This window comes from Phyllobates terribilis, unplaced genomic scaffold (assembly GCF_046119375.1).
Source record: "Phyllobates terribilis strain yellow unplaced genomic scaffold, ASM4611937v1 Scaffold_11__3_contigs__length_659146591, whole genome shotgun sequence".
In the NCBI taxonomy this organism is placed as follows: Eukaryota; Metazoa; Chordata; class Amphibia; order Anura; family Dendrobatidae; genus Phyllobates; species Phyllobates terribilis.
The window spans coordinates 415,595,274-415,615,859 of NW_027362771.1; the positions used below are offsets into that span (position 1 = coordinate 415,595,274).

At 49.2% G+C, this 20,586-nt stretch overlaps 1 long non-coding RNA gene across 2 annotated transcripts in view; it reads left to right on the top strand.

The window, feature by feature from the left end:
• Positions 1 to 20,586, top strand: part of LOC141166435 (uncharacterized) — a 55,357-nt gene that overhangs the window by 8,470 nt on the left and 26,301 nt on the right. For both annotated transcript variants that reach the window (XR_012251290.1, XR_012251291.1), the window contains exon 2: positions 12,582 to 12,643. This is a non-coding gene — a long non-coding RNA (uncharacterized lncRNA). The remainder of the gene's footprint in view (positions 1 to 12,581; positions 12,644 to 20,586) is intronic.

Consider the following 20,586-nt stretch of genomic DNA (forward strand, 5'->3'; position numbering starts at 1 on the left):
ATGTTCCCACTAGGAGTGCATATTCCCACGAGGAGTGCATGTTCCCACCAGGAGGAGTCCATGTTCCCACCAGGATTGCATGTTCCCACCAGGAGTCTATGTTCCCACCAGGAGTGCTTGTTCCCACTCGGAGTGCATTTTCCCACCCGGAGTGCATGTTCCCACCCGGAGTACATGTTCCCACCAGGAGTACATGTTCCCACCAGGAGTGCACGTTCCCACCAGGAGTGCACGTTCCCACCAGGAGTGCATGTTCCCACCAGGAGGAGTCCATGATCACACTAGGAGTGCATGTTCCCACCCGGAGTGCATGTTCCCACCCGGAGTGCATGTTCCCACCGGGAGTGCATGTTTTCACCAGGAGTACATGTTCCCACCAGGAGTACATGTTCCCACCAGGAGTGCATGTTCCCACCAGGAGGAGTCCATGTTCCCACCAGGAGTGCATGTTCCCACCAGGAGTGCATGTTCCCACCAGGAGTATTTGTTTCCACCAGGACTGCATGTTCCCCCAGGACTACATGTTCCCACCAGGAGTACCTGTTCCCACCAGGAGTACATGTTGCCACCAGGAGTACATGTTGCCACCAGGAGTCCATGTTCCCACCAGTAGTCCATGTTCCCACCAGGAGTGCATGTTCCCACCCAGAGTGCAAATTCCCACCCGGAGTGCATGTTCCCACCCGGAGTGCATGTTCCCACCAGGAGGAGTCCATGTTCCCAACAGGAGTGCATGTTCCCACCCGGAGTGCATGTTCCCACGAGGAGTACATGTTCCCAGCAGGAATGCATGTTTCCACGTGGAGTGCATGTTCCCACCATTAGGAGTCCATGTTCCCACCAGGAGGAGTCCATGTTCCCACCAGGAGTCCACGTTCCCACCAGGAGTGCATGTTCCCACCCGGAGTGCATGTTCCCACCAGGAGTACATGTTCCCACTAGGAGTGCACGTTCCCACCAGGAGTGCATGTTCCCGCCAGGAGGAGTCCATGTTCCCACCAGGAGTGCATGTTCCCACCCGGAGTGCATGTTCCCACGAGGAGTACATGTTCCCAGCAGGAATGCATGTTTCCACGTGGAGTGCATGTTCCCACCATTAGGAGTCCATGTTCCCACCAGGAGGAGTCCATGTTCCCACCAGGAGTCCACGTTCCCACCAGGAGTGCATGTTCCCACCCGGAGTGCATGTTCCCACCAGGAGTACATGTTCCCACTAGGAGTGCACGTTCCCACCAGGAGTGCATGTTCCCGCCAGGAGGAGTCCATGTTCCCACCAGGAGTGCATGTTCCCACCAGGAGTGCATGTTTTCACCAGGAGTACATGTTCCCACCAGGAGTGCATGTTCCCACCAGGAGTACATGTTCCCACCAGGAGTACATGTTCCCACCAGGAGTACATGTTCCCACCAGGAGTGCATGTTCCCACCAGGAGCAGTCCATGTTCCCACCAGGAGTGCATGTTCCCACCAGGGATTTGATGTGGATTTTGTTGCAGAAAGTTCTGTACAGCAGATGAATGGAAATCAAAAAATTCTGCAACAATATCTGCAGCATAGGTATTGCAGGACTATATTTAGCCAGCAGGAGTATATGTTCCCACCAGGACTACATGTTCCCACCAGGAGTATTTGTTCCCACCAGGACTACATGTTCCCACCAGGAGCATATGTTCCCACCAGGACTACATGTTCCCACCAGGAGTATTTGTTCCCACCAGGAGTACATGTTCCCCCGGACTACATGTTCCCACCAGGACTACATGTTCCCACCAGGAGTGCATGTTCCCACCAGGAGTACATGTTCCCACCAGGAGTCTATGTTCCCACCAGGAGTGCATGTTCCCACCAGGAGTGCATGTTCCCATCTGGAGTGCATGTTCCCACCCGGAGAGCATGTTCCCACCAGGAGTGCATGTTCCCACCAGGAGGAGTCCATGTTCCCACCAGAAGGAGTCCATGTTCCCACCAGGAGGAGACCATGTTCCCACCAGGAGTACATGTTCCCACCAAGAGTGCATGTTCCCACCAGGAGTCCATGTTCCCACCAGGAGTGCATGTTCCCACAAGGAGTCCATGTTCCCACCAGGAGGAGTCCATGTTCCCACCAGGAGGAGTCCATGTTCCCCCCAGGAGTCCATGTTCCCACCAGGAGTGCATGTTCCCACCAGGAGTCCATGTTCCCACCAGGAGTGCATGTTCCCACCTGGAGTGCATGTTCCCACCCGGAGTACATGTTCCCACTAGGAGTGCATATTCCCACGAGGAGTGCATGTTCCCACCAGGAGGAGTCCATGTTCCCACCAGGATTGCATGTTCCCACCAGGAGTCTATGTTCCCACCAGGAGTGCTTGTTCCCACTCGGAGTGCATTTTCCCACCCGGAGTGCATGTTCCCACCCGGTGTACATGTTCCCACCAGGAGTACATGTTCCCACCAGGAGTGCACGTTCCCACCAGGAGTGCACGTTCCCACCAGGAGTGCATGTTCCCACCAGGAGGAGTCCATGATCACACTAGGAGTGCATGTTCCCACCAGAAGTGCATGTTCCCACCCGGAGTGCATGTTCCCACCAGGAGTGCATGTTTTCACCAGGAGTACATGTTCCCACCAGGAGTACATGTTCCCACCAGGAGTGCATGTTCCCACCAGGAGGAGTCCATGTTCCCACCAGGAGTGCATGTTCCCACCAGGAGTGCATGTTCCCACCAGGAGTACATGTTCCCTCCAGGAGTACTTGTTCCCACCAGGAGTACATGTTTCCACCAGGGATTTGATGTGGATTTTGTTGTAGAAAGTTCTGTACAGCAGATGAATGGAAATCAGAAAATTCTGCAACAATATCTGCAGCATAGGTATTGCAAGAATATATTTAGCCAGCAGGAGTATATGTTCCCACCAGGACTACATGTTCCCACCAGGAGTATTTGTTCCCACCAGGACTACATGTTCCCACAAGGAGTATATGTTCCCACCAAGACTACATGTTCCCACTAGGAGTATTTGTTCCCACCAGGATTACATGTTCCCCCGGACTACAAGTTCCCACCAGGAGTCCATGTTCCCACCAGGAGTCCATGTTCCCATCAGGAGTCCATGTTCCCACCCGGAGTGCATGTTCCCACCCGGAGTGCATGTTCCTACCCGGAGTGCATGTTCCCACCCGGAGTGCATGTTCCCACCAGGAGTGCATGTTCCCACCTGGAGTGCATGTTCCCACCCGCAGTGCATGTTCCCACCAGGAGGAGTCCATGTTCCCACCAGGAGGAGTCCATGTTCACACCAGGAGTGCATGTTCCCACCCGGAGTGCATGTTCCCACCAGGAGTACATGTTCCCATCAGGAGTACATGTTCCCACCAGGAGTGCATGTTCCCACCAGGAGTACATGTTCCCACCAGGAGTCTATGTTCCCACTAGGAGTGCATGTTCCCACCAGGCGCGCATGTTCCCACCCGGAGTGCATTTTCTCACCCGGAGTGCATGTTTCCACTAGGAGTGCATGTTCCCACCAGGAGTGCATGTTACCACCCTTAGTGCATGTTTCCATTAGGAGTGCATGTTCCCCGCAGGAGTGCATGTTCCCACCCGGAAAGCATGTTTCCACTAGGAGAACATGTTCCCACCAGGAGTGCATGTTCCCACCAGGAGTCTATGTTCCCACCAGGAGTGCTTGTTCCCACTCGGAGTGCATTTTCCCACCCGGAGTGCATGTTCCCACCCGGAGTACATGTTCCCACCAGGAGTACATGTTCCCACTAGGAGTGCACGTTCCCACCAGGAGTGCACGTTCCCACCAGGAGTGCACGTTCCCACCAGGAGTGCATGTTCCCACCAGGAGGAGTCCATGATCACACCAGGAGTGCATGTTCCCACCAGGAGTGCATGTTCCCACCCGGAGTGCATGTTCCCACCCGGAGTGCATGTTTTCACCAGGAGTACATGTTCCCACCAGGAGTACATGTTCCCACCAGGAGTGCATGTTCCCACCAGGAGGAGTCCATGTTCCCACCAGGAGTGCATGTTCCCACCAGGAGTGCATGTTCCCACCAGGAGTACATGTTCCCTCCAGGAGTACTTGTTCCCACCAGGAGTACATGTTTCCACCAGGGATTTGATGTGGATTTTGTTGTAGAAAGTTCTGTACAGCAGATGAATGGAAATCAGAAAATTCTGCAACAATATCTGCAGCATAGGTATTGCAGGAATATATTTAGCCAGCAGGAGTATATGTTCCCACCAGGACTACATGTTCCCACCAGGAGTATTTGTTCCCACCAGGACTACATGTTCCCACAAGGAGTATATGTTCCCACCAAGACTACATGTTCCCACCAGGAGTATTTGTTCCCACCAGGACTACATGTTCCCCCAGACTACAAGTTCCCACCAGGAGTCCATGTTCCCACCAGGAGTCCATGTTCCCACCAGGAGTCCATGTTCCCACCCGGAGTGCATGTTCCCACCCGGAGGGCATGTTCCCACCAGGACTACATGTTCCCACCAGGAGTGTTTGTTCCCACCAGGACTACATGTTCCCCCAGGACTACATGGTACCACCAGGAGTGCATGTTCCCACCAGGAGTGCATGTTCCCACCAGGAGTACATGTCCCCACCAGGTGTACATGTTCCCATCAGGAGTCCATGTTCCCACCCGGAGTGCATGTTCCCACCCGGAGTGCATGTTCCCACCAGGAGTGCATGTTCCCACCTGGAGTGCATGTTCCCACCCGCAGTGCATGTTCCCACCAGGAGGAGTCCATGTTCCCACCAGGAGGAGTCCATGTTCACACCAGGAGTGCATGTTCCCACCCGGAGTGCATGTTCCCACCAGGAGTACATGTTCCCACCAGGAGTACATGTTCCCACCAGGAGTGCATGTTCCCACCAGGAGTACATGTTCCCACCAGGAGTCTATGTTCCCACTAGGAGTGCATGTTCCCACCAGGCGCGCATGTTCCCACCCGGAGTGCATTTTCTCACCCGGAGTGCATGTTTCCACTAGGAGTGCATGTTCCCACCAGGAGTGCATTTTACCACCCTTAGTGCATGTTTCCACTAGGAGTGCATGTTCCCCGCAGGAGTGCATGTTCCCACCCGGAAAGCATGTTTCCACTAGGAGTACATGTTCCCACCAGGAGTGCATGTTCCCACCAGGAGTACATGTTCCCAGCAGGAGTGCATGTTCCCACCAGGAGTGCATGTTCCCACCAGGACGAGTCCATGTTCCCACCAGGACTGCATGCTCCCACCAGGAGTGCATGTTCCCACCAGGAGTACATGTTCCCACCAGGAGTACATGTTCCCACCAGGGATTTGATGTGGATTTTGTTGCAGAAAGTTCTGTACAGCAGATGAATGGAAATCAGAAAATTTTGCAACAATATCTGCAGCATAGGTATTGCAGGAGTATATTTAGCCACCAGGAGTACATGTTCCCACCAGGAGTGCATGTTCCCACCAGGAGGAGTGCATGTTCTCACCAGGACTACATGTTCCCACCAGGAGTGTTTGTTCCCACCAGGACTACATGTTCCCACCAGGAGTGCATGTTCCCACCTGGAGTGCATGTTCCCACCTGGAGTGCATGTTCCTACCAGGAGTGCATGTTCCCACCCGGAGTCCATGTTCCCACCCGGAGTGCATGTTTCCACCCGGAGTGCATGTTCCCACCAGGAGTGCATGTTCCCACCAGGAGTTCATGTTCCCACCAGGAGTGCATGTTCCCACACGGAGTGCATGTTCCCACCAGGAGTACATGTTCCCACCAGGAGTGCATGTTCCCACCAGGAGGAGTCCATGTTCCCACCAGGAGGAGTCCATGTTCCCACTAGGAGGAGTCCCTGTTCCCACCAGGAGTCCATGTTCCCACCAGGAGTGCATGTTCCCACGAGGAGTACATGTTCCCAGCAGGAATGCATGTTCCCACCAGGAGTCCATGTTCCCACCAGGAGTCCATGTTCCCACCAGGAGTGCATATTCCCACCCGGAGTGCATGTTCCCACCAGGAGTGCATGTTCCCACTAAGAGTGCATGTTCCCACCAGGAGTGCATGTTCCCACCAGGAGGAGTCCATGTTCCCACCAGGAGTGCATGTTCCCACCAGGAGTACATGTTCCCACCAGGAGTACATGTTCCCACCAGGAGTGCATGTTCCCACCCAGAGTGCATGTTCCCACCCGGAGTGCATGTTTCCACCAGGAGTACATGTTCCCACCAGGAGTGTTTGTTCCCACCAGGAGTATATGTTCCCACCAGGAGTGCATGTTCCCACCAGGAGGAGTCCATGTTCCCACCAGGAGTGCATGTTCCCACCAGGACTGCATGTTCCCACCAGGAGTACATGTTCCCACCAGGAGTACATGTTCCCACCAGGGATTTGATGTGGAATTTGTTGCAGAAAGTTCTGTACAGCAGATTAATGGAAATCAGAAAATTCTGCAACAATATCTGCAGTATATGTATTGCAGGAGTATATTTAGCAGCAGGAGTATATGTTCCCACCAGGACTACATGTTCCCACCAGGAGTATTTGTTCCCACCAGGACTACATGTTCCCACCAGGAGTATATGTTCCCACCAGGACTACATGTTCCCACCAGGAGTATTTGTTCCCACCAGGACTACATGTTCCCCCAGGACTACATGTTCCCACCAGGAGTACATGTTCCCACCTGGAGTCCATGTTCCCACCAGGAGTCCAAGTTCCCAACAGGAGTGCGTTTTCCCACCCGTAGTGCATGTTCCCACCAGGAGTGCATGTTTCCACCAGGACTACATGTTCCCACCAGGAGTGTTTGTTCCCACCAGGACTACATGTTCCCCCAGGACTACATATTCCCACCAGGAGTCCATGTTCCCACCACGAATGCATGTTCCCACCAGGAGTACATGTTCCCACCAGGAGTCCATGTTTCCACCAGGTTTGCATGTTCCCACCCGGAGTGCATGTTCCCACCAGGAGTGCATGTTCCCACCAGGAGTGCATTTTGCCACTCGGAGTGCATGTTCCCACCAGGAGGAGTCCATGTTCCCACCAGGAGGAGTCCATATTCCCACCAGTAGTGCATGTTCTCACCCGGAGTGCATGTTCCCACCAGGAGTACATGTTCCCACCAGGAGCATTTGTGCCCACCAGGAGTACATGTTCTCACTAGGAGTGCATGTTCCCACCAGGAGTGCATGTTCCAACCAGGAGGAGTCCATGTTCCCACCAGGAGTGCATGTTCCCACCAGGAGTACATGTTCCCACCAGGAGTCTATGTTCCCACCAGGAGTGCATGTTCCCACCAGGAGTGCATGTTCCCACCAGGAGTTCATGTTCCCACCAGGAGTTCATGTTCCCACCAGGAGTGCATGTTCCCACCAGGACGAGTCCATGTTCCCACCAGGACTGCATGCTCCCACCAGGAGTGCATGTTCCCACCAGGACTGCATGCTCCCACCAGGAGTGCATGTTCCCAGCAGGAGTACATGTTCCCACCAGGAGTACATGTTCCCACCAGGGATTTGATGTGGATTTTGTTGCAGAAAGTTCTGTACAGCAGATGAATGGAAATCAGAAAATTTTGCAACAATATCTGCAGCATAGGTATTGCAGGAGCATATTTAGCCGCCAGGAGTACATGTTCCCACCAGGAGTGCATGTTCCCACCAGGAGGAGTCCATGTTCCCACCAGGAGTGCATGTTCTCACCAGGACTACATGTTCCCACCAGGAGTGTTTGTTCCCACCAGGACTACATGTTCCCACCAGGAGTGCATGTTCCCACCAGGAGTCCATGTTCCCACCCGGAGTGCATGTTTCCACCCGGAGTGCATGTTCCCACCAGGAGTGCATGTTCCCACCAGGAGTTCATGTTCCCACCAGGAGTGCATGTTCCCACACGGAGTGCATGTTCCCACCAGGAGTACATGTTCCCACCAGGAGTACATGTTCCTACCAGGAGGAGTCCATGTTCCCACCAGGAGGAGTCCATGTTCCCACTAGGAGGAGTCCCTGTTCCCACCAGGAGTCCATGTTCCCACCAGGAGTGCATGTTCCCACGAGGAGTACATGTTCCCAGCAGGAATGCATGTTCCCACCAGGAGTCCATGTTCCCACCAGGAGTCCATGTTCCCACCAGGAGTGCATATTCCCACCCGGAGTGCATGTTCCCACCAGGAGTGCATGTTCCCACTAAGAGTGCATGTTCCCACCAGGAGTGCATGTTCCCACCAGGAGGAGTCCATGTTCCCACCAGGAGTGCATGTTCCCACCAGGAGTACATGTTCCCACCAGGAGTACATGTTCCCACCAGGAGTGCATGTTCCCACCCAGAGTGCATGTTCCCACCCGGAGTGCATGTTTCCACCAGGAGTACTTGTTCCCACCAGGAGTGTTTGTTCCCACCAGGAGTATATGTTCCCACCAGGAGTGCATGTTCCCACCAGGACTGAATGTTCCCACCAGGAGTACATGTTCCCACCAGGAGTACATGTTCCCACCAGGGATTTAATGTGGAATTTGTTGCAGAAAGTTCTATACAGCAGATTAATGGAAATCAGAAAATTCTGCAACAATATCTGCAGCATATGTATTGCAGGAGTATATTTAGCAGCAGGAGTATATGTTCCCACCAGGACTACATGTTCCCACCAGGAGTATTTCTTCCCACCAGGACTACATGTTCCCACCAGGAGTATATGTTCCCACCAGGACTACATGTTCCCACCAGGAGTATTTGTTCCCACCAGGACTACATGTTCCCCCAGGACTACATGTTCCCACCAGGAGTACATGTTCCCACCTGGAGTCCATGTTCCCACCAGGAGTCCAAGTTCCCAACAGGAGTGCGTGTTCCCACCCGTAGTGCATGTTCCCACCAGGAGTGCATGTTTCCACCAGGACTACATGTTCCCACCAGGAGTGTTTGTTCCCACCAGGACTACATGTTCCCCCAGGACTACATGTTCCCACCAGGAGTCCATGTTGCCCCCACGAATGCATGTTCCCACCAGGAGTCCATGTTCCCACCAGGAGTCCATGTTCCCACCAGGAGTGCATATTCCCACCCGGAGTGCATGTTCCCACCAGGAGTGCATGTTCCCACTAAGAGTGCATGTTCCCACCAGGAGTGCATGTTCCCACCAGGAGGAGTCCATGTTCCCACCAGGAGTGCATGTTCCCACCAGGAGTACATGTTCCCACCAGGAGTACATGTTCCCACCAGGAGTGCATGTTCCCACCCAGAGTGCATGTTCCCACCCGGAGTGCATGTTTCCACCAGGAGTACATGTTCCCACCAGGAGTGTTTGTTCCCACCAGGAGTATATGTTCCCACCAGGAGTGCATGTTCCCACCAGGAGGAGTCCATGTTCCCACCAGGAGTGCATGTTCCCACCAGGACTGCATGTTCCCACCAGGAGTAAATGTTCCCACCAGGAGTACATGTTCCCACCAGGACTACATGTTCCCACCAGGAGTATTTGTTCCCACCAGGACTACATGTTCCCCCAGGACTACATGTTCCCACCAGGAGTACATGTTCCCACCTGGAGTCCATGTTCCCACCAGTGTTAGAACCTTGCTGTTAGGTTTTTTTTCCTTTGCTGGTCACATGACCTTGTTGGCCTATTTAATCCTGCTCCGCCCTTCTGGCTTTGCTGGACTTCATTGTATATCTACTTTCTAGCTAGCCTGTGCTCTGTATCTAACTCTGTTAGTTTGCTTGGTCTACGGACCTCTATGTTCTATCTATTTTGTTTGTTCGTCTGTCTGCTACTATTTCTGTTAGGAGGTGTCCCATATTCCTCCCAGTCCTTAGTACTTGTAGGGATTCCCTCCTCACATCTATAGGTCTCCGTACAGACTAGATTAGGACTTTAGCAGGTCTGATCGCAGGATCAGGTTCCCTGTTACATCGTAGGGATTCAGCTGAGTCTTATAGTAGGGACAGATCTCCTCTCTTTCCTTAGCTTTGGTAGCAGAACATAACAACCAGGAGTCCAAGTTCCCAACAGGAGTGCGTTTTCCCACCCGTAGTGCATGTTTCCACCAGGAGTGCATGTTTCCACCAGGACTACATGTTCCCACCAGGAGTGCTTGCTCCCACCAGGAGTCCATGTTCCCACCACGAATGCATGTTTCCACCAGGAGTCCATGTTTCCACCAGGAGTCCATGTTTCCACCAGGTTTGCATGTTCCCACCCGGAGTGCATGTTCCCACCCGGAGTGCATGTTCCCACCCGGAGTGCATGTTCCCACCAGGAGTCCATGTTCCCACCAGGAGTCCATGTTCCCACCAGGAGTGCATGTTCCCACCAGGAGTGCATGTTCCCACCAGGAGTGCATGTTCCCACCAGGAGTTCATGTTCCCACCAGGAGTTCATGTTCCCACCAGGAGTGCATGTTCCCACCAGGACGAGTCCATGTTCCCACCAGGACTGCATGTTCCCAGCAGGAGTACATGTTCCCACCAGGAGTACATGTTCCCACCAGGGATTTGATGTGGATTTTGTTGCAGAAAGTTCTGTACAGCAGATGAATGGAAATCAGAAAATTTTGCAACAATATCTGCAGCATAGGTATTGCAGGAGTATATTTAGCCACCAGGAGTACATGTTCCCACCAGGAGTGCATGTTCCCACCAGGAGGAGTCCATGTTCCCACCAGGAGTGCATGTTCTCACCAGGACTACATGTTCCCACCAGGAGTGTTTGTTCCCACCAGGAGTGTTTGTTCCCACCAGGAGTGCATGTTCCCACCAGGAGTGCATGTTCCCACCAGGAGTCCATGTTCCCACCCGGAGTCCATGTTCCCACCCGGAGTCCATGTTCCCACCCGGAGTGCATGTTCCCACCCGGAGTGCCTGTTCCCACCCGGAGTGCCTGTTCCCACCCGGAGTGCCTGTTCCCACACGGAGTGCCTGTTCCCACACGGAGTGCATGTTCCCACCAGGAGGAGTCCATGTTCCCACCAGGAGGAGTCCATGTTCCCACCAGGAGGAGTCCATGTTCCCACCAGGAGGAGTCCATGTTCCCACCAGGAGGAGTCCATGTTCCCACTAGGAGGAGTCCCTGTTCCCAGCAGGAGTCCATGTTCCCAGCAGGAGTATATGTTCCCACCAGGAGTATATGTTCCCACCAGGACTGAATGTTCCCACCAGGAGTACATGTCCCCACCAGGAGTACTTGGTACGTTTTTCATGCTACAGATTTTCTGCAGTATTTCTACACCACTTAGCTACATTAGGGGACGCACATCTTATTCTGGTGAATTCCACCTGGAACCTTCCTGAAAAGCCAATCAAAAAATGAAATTAGTGCACAGCGATGTAAAAATGACACGTTCAGTCTTTTGTTACTTCTTTTAAAAGCTTCAGTGTTAGAAAACCGTGAAGCGGTTAAACAAAGCTGCATGTTTAGTCATTTTGCTAGTTAGAATTTATACAATAGAAAAAAAGAAGCCAGCAGAGCAGCCATCACAAAAACGTCAGCAACACCGCCAGCGAAGCCGCTTCAGGGAAAAGACCGCCGGCTTTTTCTTGAAGCAGCTTTGCCTATGAAAGCTTTTGTGGGTGCACTGGCATCTTAAAGACGTCGTGTGTACCCGACATTTGATTACAACGTTTTTTCATTGTGTTTTTGAATGTGTTTTCCAGGCTTTTTTTCAGCTGCGATTTTTGTCTCTTGTTGGTATGTCATGTTGTAAATAAAACTTTTTTTTTTTGGAAACTTCCTATTTCTTAACTTTGATAAAACTTTAGGCTAACTTCCCATGTTGAGTATTTGGCACATTTTCTCCGTTACATATGTTTATTGTGTGAAAAACGCCATATCTTGCAGCTCCAGCAAAGTGTAAAGATTTTGCTAAATCTCTTACCCAACATGTTTTTTTTTACACTGCGTAAACTGACCTGGGGTGCGTTTTTGAGATCCACGATATATCAATTTATTCTTGCGGTAAATATACATTTTCTTTGTGGATTTTCTCTGTAGACTTGAACGCATGTTAAAAAACGCACTGAGAAATGCAAGAGACCTAATATTGGTGAAGAAATGCTGCAGAAAACTCTCCAAATACTCATAGTTGTTTTTTTATTTGCACATTTTCCTCGTGTCTTTCAAGTCTAAAGTGAAAATCTACAAACATAATGCACATCTGCTGCAAGAGAAATTGGCATGTTGCAGATTTCAAAATTACACCGCAGGTCAGTCTCCACAAAGTAAAAAAAAAGGTGGAATGAGATTTCTATACAACTTTAGATACAATTTGCTGGAACTGTATTGCGCGGCATTTTTTGTGCACGGAAATACACAGCTGAAAAAGCGCACCAAATACTCATCATGTGAACTTAGCCTAAAGCTGTGTTTCAACATCTGTAAATTCTTAAGTTTTTTCTGCTTTGCTGTTTTCTGCAAGTGTCCTCACCAAAGTAAGCAATAGCGGTCTACTCTGTTTATTGCATTATTTTTGTTGCACTTTTTATGTGTTTTCCATTTCTTAACACATTTTTGGTGCAGATTTGACGCAATGTACTTTAGTGCAGAAATGGTTCAATTCTGCGCTTAAAATGTGATTGCAATATTACATGTGTTGTTTCAGGCACCACATTGAAGTCTGTGGGAAAAGAAACTCAACAGTTCTGCTGCATGTTTAAGTGAACAGTAAGCATGAGTTTTCACTTTATTTACACTGGTAAATGCAGTGGATTTTCCACACAAAAAAATCACTGAAAAAATGCAGTGTTTACAATATGTGGAAACGTGGCCCAAGGGTATGATCGCATGTAAAAAAATCGCTGCACATTTTTTTTACAGCATATCTGCAGCAAAATCCTAAACAAAATGTGTTATGCCCTTTAGGTCACATGCACACGTTCAGTATTTGGTGAGTTTTTTACCTCAGTATTTGTAAGGCAAAACCAGAAGTGGGTGATAAATACAGAAGTGGTGACGTGTTTCTATTATACTTTTCCTCTGATTTTTCCACTCCTGGTTTTGGTTTACAAAAACTGATGGAAAATACTGACAAAATACTGAATGTGTGCACGTGGCCTTTTGGTGAGTTTTTTATGCTCCGCATTTTCAAATAAATGCAAGTAACCTATTTTACTTAATGGGTACAGGAATGATGCAGAAAATCTGCAACATCAAAAACTCACTGAAATCTCATCGTGGGAACATAGCCTTACTACGTATGAAATCCACAATGAACTTGGCACTAAGAATTGACATACGGTACATTTGAAAAATCTGCATTGTTTATCAGTAACTTGAAATTAAGATTTGTTGAAATATTTATACTGCATGAGGCCCCCTTCACATATCTGCTTGAAAAAACGTACACGTGAGAAGGTCCGTTTTTACCATTCGTGTGGTTTTCTGTTGGCCATCCGTGAGTACGTGTGTACCATTCACGTGCAATCTGTGTGTACGTGTGTACCACCATCATAGAATGCAGAATAGAAATTACAGATTTTTACGTGTTAAAGATGTGCAAAGATATAGATAGATAAATAATAGAAAGATAAGTAGATATCTGTGAGATATATAATTATTGCTGTGCATGTGTAGTTTATTGTAAATGTATTAACCTAATAAATAAATAAATGACAAAAATGACATGGGGGTCTCCCCTATTTTTGGTAACCAGTAAAGGTAAAGCAGACAGCTGAGAGCTGATATTATCAGGCTGGGAAGGTCCATGGTTATTGGGCCCATCCCAGCCTAAAAACACAAGCCCGCAGCTGCCCCAGAATTGGCGCATCACATGAGATGCTCTAATTCTGGCGCGTCACCTTGGCTCTTCCCGATGCCCTGGTGAGTTGGTAATCGGGGTAATGATGCTTGAGATTGATGTCATCTGTGAATTTTCCAACAACACAGCTGACATCAAGCCCTGGTGTTAGTAATGGAGAGGTATCTATCAGACACCACCATTACTAACCCATGAAAAAAAAAGAATAAAAAAATACTTTATTTAAATAAACACTCTCCAAAACTTTCCTTGGTTCAACTTTTCTTTTATTACAAAAAAAAGTTCCCACGCAGGTCCAACGTAGTCCACCAAATCCAGTGAAGTCCATACAATCCTCCTTCCAAAGTATATGGATCCTTGTACTGATGCTCCATAAGCTTTGCCAACAGCCACTTCCGGGTAACGCAGCGCTACGCGAGACCCAGCAACTCTGAAAAGCGGTGACATCAGTACCGTTACCGCTCTTCACAGTCGCCAGGTCACGTTGCCCTCTGAGTGATCCAGCTACTCTGATGAACGATAACGTTAATGACATCACCGCTGTGGAGGAAAGTGTCTTAGTGTTATTTCTCTGTGTTTGTTTTATGTTCTTTTCAGGTTTCCGTTCGCTGGACTATGTTGGATTCGGTGCACTACGTTGGATCTGCATGGCATTTTATTTTTATAAATTGGTGAATCAGGGCAAGTGTTAGGGAGTTTATATTTAAATAAAGTTTTTTTTTTGTGTATTTATTCTTTTTTCCCTGTGTTAGTGTAGCACCCTGAGGATTCGGCTGCTACAGGGGTATTACACCTCAAGCCAGAGGTGTGGTATTCCACTCCCGGGTAAGGATGGAGTGTGGAACTGAGCTTAGTAGGCTGCATGCACTACATACATCCCATTTCCGGGGGACAGAACAACGGTACTCCCACCAGTATATGTGCAGGTACGACAGCGTCTGTCCCTGGCTGGAGTGGGAGGGGGGTGGAACATCCCAGTAGTGTAGGGGCAGATAGGGGGAGCAGTCTGGGTAAAGCTAGGAGCTCATTGGGTGCTGGTCACCTGGGCTCACACATAGAGGGAGTATATAAGGTGGGCACCATCTTAGATCAGGGTCAGTTCAGCCTGAGGAGAAGCAGAGCAGAGGAGCTCAGCCAGGAGGGCTGACAGGGAGCTGTGGCTCCGGCTGGGCCCAGCTCCAGGGCCAAGCCTGCAGTGAAGAGAGAGGAGGAAGAAAGGCCCAGAGAAGCAGAGACAGAGGGAACCCTAAGATCCCAGAATTAAGCCAAAAGGGTGAAGGGTTGGCAGAAAAGGGCACCGGATCCCAAGCTGGCAGAGGCAGAAGTAACCCTTAACCAGGAACCGGAGGTCATGGTCAAGTTTTGCCACGACCCTCACCATATCCACCAGGAAGGCACACCACGAGTAGGGCCAGGGAAGCCAGAGAAGGTTCAACCACTAAGAGGCCCGAGGGAGCCGGACAAAGGTGGATCCCTGGTGGGGACGGCCAGGAGAAAGAGAGTGAGAGGGAAGCTCAGGACCACGCTCCGGAACTGCCTGGGGGTTAGCCGAGTCCCGCACCTGGTGGACGCAGCACGGCTCGGGTGGTCACTCAAGGCCAGAGTGACTAAAGCAACATCAGTGAGTAAAAACCCTGAAACTGCATCTCCTGACTCTGCCTCTCCTTCCTGCATCATCACAACCCCCATCATCTACACCTGCTGCCCTGAGGCCATACCCCTCCCGTTGGGGGTTATACCACCACGCTGCACATCCTTATACACCTGGCCTCAGTGGACTGTTCTGCAGCGGCGGCTTCAAAGCCGCACTCAACGGGTGGCGTAGTCGATCAAATTAACATCTACTGCCATAGACTGCCGCTCAGTTTGACACCCTGGGCACGGACCGGGTCACCGCCACGAGACTACTACCCCCATCTGATCCGGCTCCGGGTAAGCCCCCGTGCGCGCGATGCCGCACGACACAGCAGGCCCAGGGGCGCGTCATTAGTAATGGGGGTGTGTGATAGATACCTCTCCATTACTAACACTAGGGCTTGATGCCAGCAGTGTTTTTGACAATGCACAGCTGACATAAACCCCAAACCCCATTACCCCGATTACCAATGCATCAGGAAGAGTGAAGGCGAAGTGTCAGAATTGGAGCATCTCATGTTATGCACCACTTCTGAGGCGGTCGTTAGCTGGTGTTTTTAGGATGTAAAGGGATAAATAACCATGGCCTTCCCAGCCTGATATCAGCTGTCTGCTTTACTTTTGCTGGTTACCAAAAATGGGGATAACTATCTATCTATCTATCTATCTATCTATCTATCTATCTATCTATCTATCTATCTATCTATCTATCGATCTAAAATCCAAAAATGAAGACTGCACCTCTTAATAGAATCCAGTGATTTATTCGCTCATAAAGAGCTTAGGCGACATTTCGGCTATGTGTTTTAGCACAAATGCACTTTATTTGTATAATTATATTGTAAATTTTTATATTGTTAAATACCTCTCCTAACCACATGTCACATTGCTTGAGAAAGGCTCAAACACAGAGCTGAAACGTCGCCTAAGCTCTTTATGAGCGAATAAATCACTGGATTCTATTAAGGAGTGCTGTCTTCATTTTTGGATTTTATATACAAGGCTTGGTCTATGCCTGGAGGACCTGCACCCGTTTTCATAGATTTTCTTATTTGCTTGTGCTGTTTTGGACTTTATATTACACGCACACCGCTAGGTTCCGATAGGGGAGAGACAGGTTACATGAATTCTTTGGAATCCTGGGGTAACCGTTACTCAGGGCGAAAAGTAAACCATGTGCTGCAGCTTCTCTCAGGCTAACAGGGGTATTGCCCCTCAAGCACAGACACGTAGGTTGTTTCACTTGCTGACCAGACACACTTGACAAGAGTCCTCATAAACGGTAGAACAGTAGCATTTAATAAGAGGCCGCACAACCAGTGCAAGTTAAGTCTTATGAGCAACAGGCTCCAGTGACAAACAGTACAGTTTCCTTAGCAAATACTCTGCACTGTTAGTTCAGGAACTCTACCTGACCTGTGCTTAGCTTCACTCCACTCCTGACTTGAATCCTTTTCACTTGTAGGGGCGCTTCTGTGAGATACAGAACACATACATCACTTTTCTCTTCGGCTCCAGCCAGACAGTAAACAACTTCCCCACAATCCCCCTGGGGCTCTGCTAAAAAACACTCCCCTTCTCCTGTGACTGTGTTAACCCCTCTAGTTGCTGGATGCTTCTGGAGCACAACACTTCCAGTCTCATGTGCTTGTGTTACTTCTAATAGTTGCTGAATGCTTTTAAAGCAACAGCACTTCTGCGTGTCACACTCTGCAACACACTACTTTTGCATATCACACTCTTCCCTTCTTTTTGAATGTCGTCCTCGACATTTGTCCTAAATGGTCAATCTGACCAATTCTGAGACAGTGGTGAAAGTTGGATAACTTTATATACAAATTGGCATTGTGATATTGGTATAACGTTCATAAACATTGATAACAACCTAATCTTACAACCTTTTTCTTGTAGGATGCCTGTAAGAAATAAACAATTAACACAATTAAAATAATCAGCGTGCTTGTGTTACTTCTAATAGTTGCTGAATGCTTTTAAAGCAACAACACTACTTCTGCATGTCACACTCTGCAACAGCACTACTTCTGCATGTCACATTTATTTTTTCTATCTATCTATCTAGGCTTGGACTGGCCAACAGGAGAATCCTCCGGTGGGCCCTTGTTGAAGAGTGGGCTGCCACCCTCTTATATGAGCAGTACTTAGCACAATATACTTGAATCACTATGTACAGACAAAGGCAGCATCTTAGTCATTTAACAGTCTACTCAGATCAGTGGTTTATAAATTTATGATTGAGGATAATGTCACTTTTGCATGTAGCCGAAAAGTGGGGCCCTAGAGTTGGTTACTGGTGGGCCTTTGGCACCCCTGTCAGACATTCTATCTATCTACCCCATATCTATTAATCTATCTATCTATCCCATATTATTATTTATTATTATAGTGCCATTTATTCTATGGCGCTTTACTTGATATAGGGGTATACATAGCAAAAACAATTACAATAACCTTGAACAAAAATGAGTCAGCGACTGGTACAGGAGGAGAGAGGACCCTGCCCGCAAGGGCTCACAATCTACAAGGGATGGGTGAGGATACAGTAGGTGAGGGTAGAGCTGGTCTTGCAGCGGTTTGGTGGAACGGTGGTCACTGTAGGTTGTACGCTTGTCGGAAGAAGTAGGTCTTTAGGTTCCTTTTGAAGGTTTCCACAGTAGGCGAGAGTGTGATATGTTGGGGTAGAGAGTTCCAGAGTAGGGGGGATGCACGTGAGAAATCAGAGAAGATGGGTCAAGAGAGGGCTTTTTGAGGATGGGTGTGATTGAGGCATGTTTGAAGCATGAGGGGAAGACACCAGTTGTTAGCAACAGGTTGAAGAGGTGGGTTAGGGTTGGGATGAAGACTGTGGTATGGATAGGGATGAGGTTGGATGGGATTGGGTCAAGTTCACAGGTTGTGAGGTGTGATGTGGAGAGTAAAGAGGAAACTTGATCTTCCGTAAGGGTGAAGAAGCTGGTTTTGGAGGAGAAGGGATGAGTAGATATGAGGAGGGACTGTGGGGTGTGGGGACTTTAGGCAAAAGCTTTGTCTGATGGTGTCAATCTTCTGCTTGAAGGATGAGGAAAAGTCTTCAGCTGAGATGAGAGGAGAGGGAGGAGGTGCTGGGGGAAGAAGGAGAGAATTGGAAATGTTGAATAGGTGTTTAGGGTTGTGAGACAGGGAGGATATGAGAGATGAGAAGTAGGTTTTGTGTTGCTGCAGTAAGTGTGGACTTGAAAGAAGTGAGGGACTGTTTGAATGCAACAAGTGCTCGTTGGAGTGGGACCTTTTCCATCTCCGCTCAGCAACCCTAGAAGCCCGTCTCAGTTCTTTACTCTGGCTGGTGTGCCAGGTTGTCTGTTGATTTTGTGAGCTTTGGTATGTGTGAGGGGGTGATCAAATCAAGAGCTGCAGCTATTGTGGTGTTATATAAAGCGGCAGCAATATCTGCATCAAGTAAAGAACTTATGACTGTAAGAGGGAGAAGGGATTCAAAGAGTGTAGGTCAAGGTGTTTCTGCAAAGGTGTGCAAGTTTGTGAATTGGGGATTGTGGACCTGAAGAGGAGAGGCAGAGAATGTAAGTAGGTGGTCAGAAAGAGGAAGAGGAATGTTAGAGAGGTTAGATAGGGAACAGAGGCGGGTGAAGATGAGGCCCAGTGTGTGGCCATCTTTGTGAGTGGCTGCAGAAGACCATTGAGCGAGGCCAAAGGAGGAAGTGAGAGATAGAAGATGAGAGACAGATGAGTGAGAAGTGTCAATGGGGATGTTGAAGTCGCCCAGGATGATAGTGGGAATGTCAGTGGAAAGGAAGTGAAGTAGCCAGGCGGTGAAGTGTTTGAAGAAAGTGGTGGCTGCCCCTGGGTGGCAGTAAATGACAGCCAGTTGGAGGGAGAGTAGATGCATACACAGTGCACCTCAAAAGAGGGGAGAGTAACGGAGGGCGGCAGTGGGATTTGGGTGAAGCCGCAGTTATTTGACAGGAGAAAACCAACGCCTCCGCTATGTTTGCCGCTGGGGCGGAGTGTGTGGGAAAGGTGGACTCTACCATGCAAAATTGCAGCTGGAGAGGATGTGTTATAGGAGTGATCCAGGTTTCGGTGATGCCGAGAAAGGAAAGTTAGTAATGAAAAGATCATGGATGTAGGAAAGTTTGTTGCAGATGAAACAAGCGTTCCATAGAGCTCCTGTTAGTGTGGACTGGGGATGCGGGGGCTGCGTGATTGGGTATAAGGTTTAGAAAGATTACGAGAGTTTGTGATAGATCGTGGATAGAAGGTGGAAGTGACTGTAGGGACGTGGTGAGGACCAGGATTTGGAAAGATATCGTCGGCAGTGAGGAGGAGCAGGGAAAATGTCAGCAGGTGGGAGCAGGATAGGCCATGAGGTGGCAGTCTGTGTTTGGAGACACAGGATTAAATGTTGAGGAATAGTTCTGAGGAGGAGGTGAGATGGATGCGGAGGATGGAGGGAGTGATGACTAGTTCCTTACAGAAACATCTATCTATCTATCTATTTGTCTTTATCTTTGCACATCATTAACGCATAAAAATCTGTCATTTCTATTCTGCATTCTATTCCAGTACGTATCACATGGACGGCACATGGATGTCATCCGTATGCTCGTGTATGGCACATATTGTCATCTGTGCTGCTGGAAAAAAACAGACATGTCCACGTGTGGGTAACACAGACAAGTGGTCCATGTGAAAACACGGACATGTGCACAGCCCCATAGACTATAGTGGGTGTACGTGCCTCCAGTACATGTGAAAACGGACGCTACATGTACCAGAAACTGGAACGTGTGAAAGGGGCCAAATTCAGACGTCCTTGAAACATAGCCCAATTACAGGAACGCCTACTACCAGCTAAGCTCCACCTACGTTTTATAAAATTGGTGGAGCTGGCTAGTATTGGCTTGAAAATGCAAAAAATAGGAAAATTGCTGCTCAACTACTAAAGGAAAGATACATACTCAGTTACTGATTTTAGTGTGTTTTTTTTTATTATTAACGCTCTTCTGGTGGCAGCTTATGCATGTTGAAAAAATGGATTGATCATGTTGAAATCTGACTGCACAAAGTGACTGCAGACTTTTCATCTAACACCGGAGAACTACTGTACTTTAAACATTTGTTACTTCCAAGCGTTTTTTAAGCATCCCCATTTTCTCTATCATAATCTGCTTTTTTTTAAATTTGAGATAGAAGATATCCC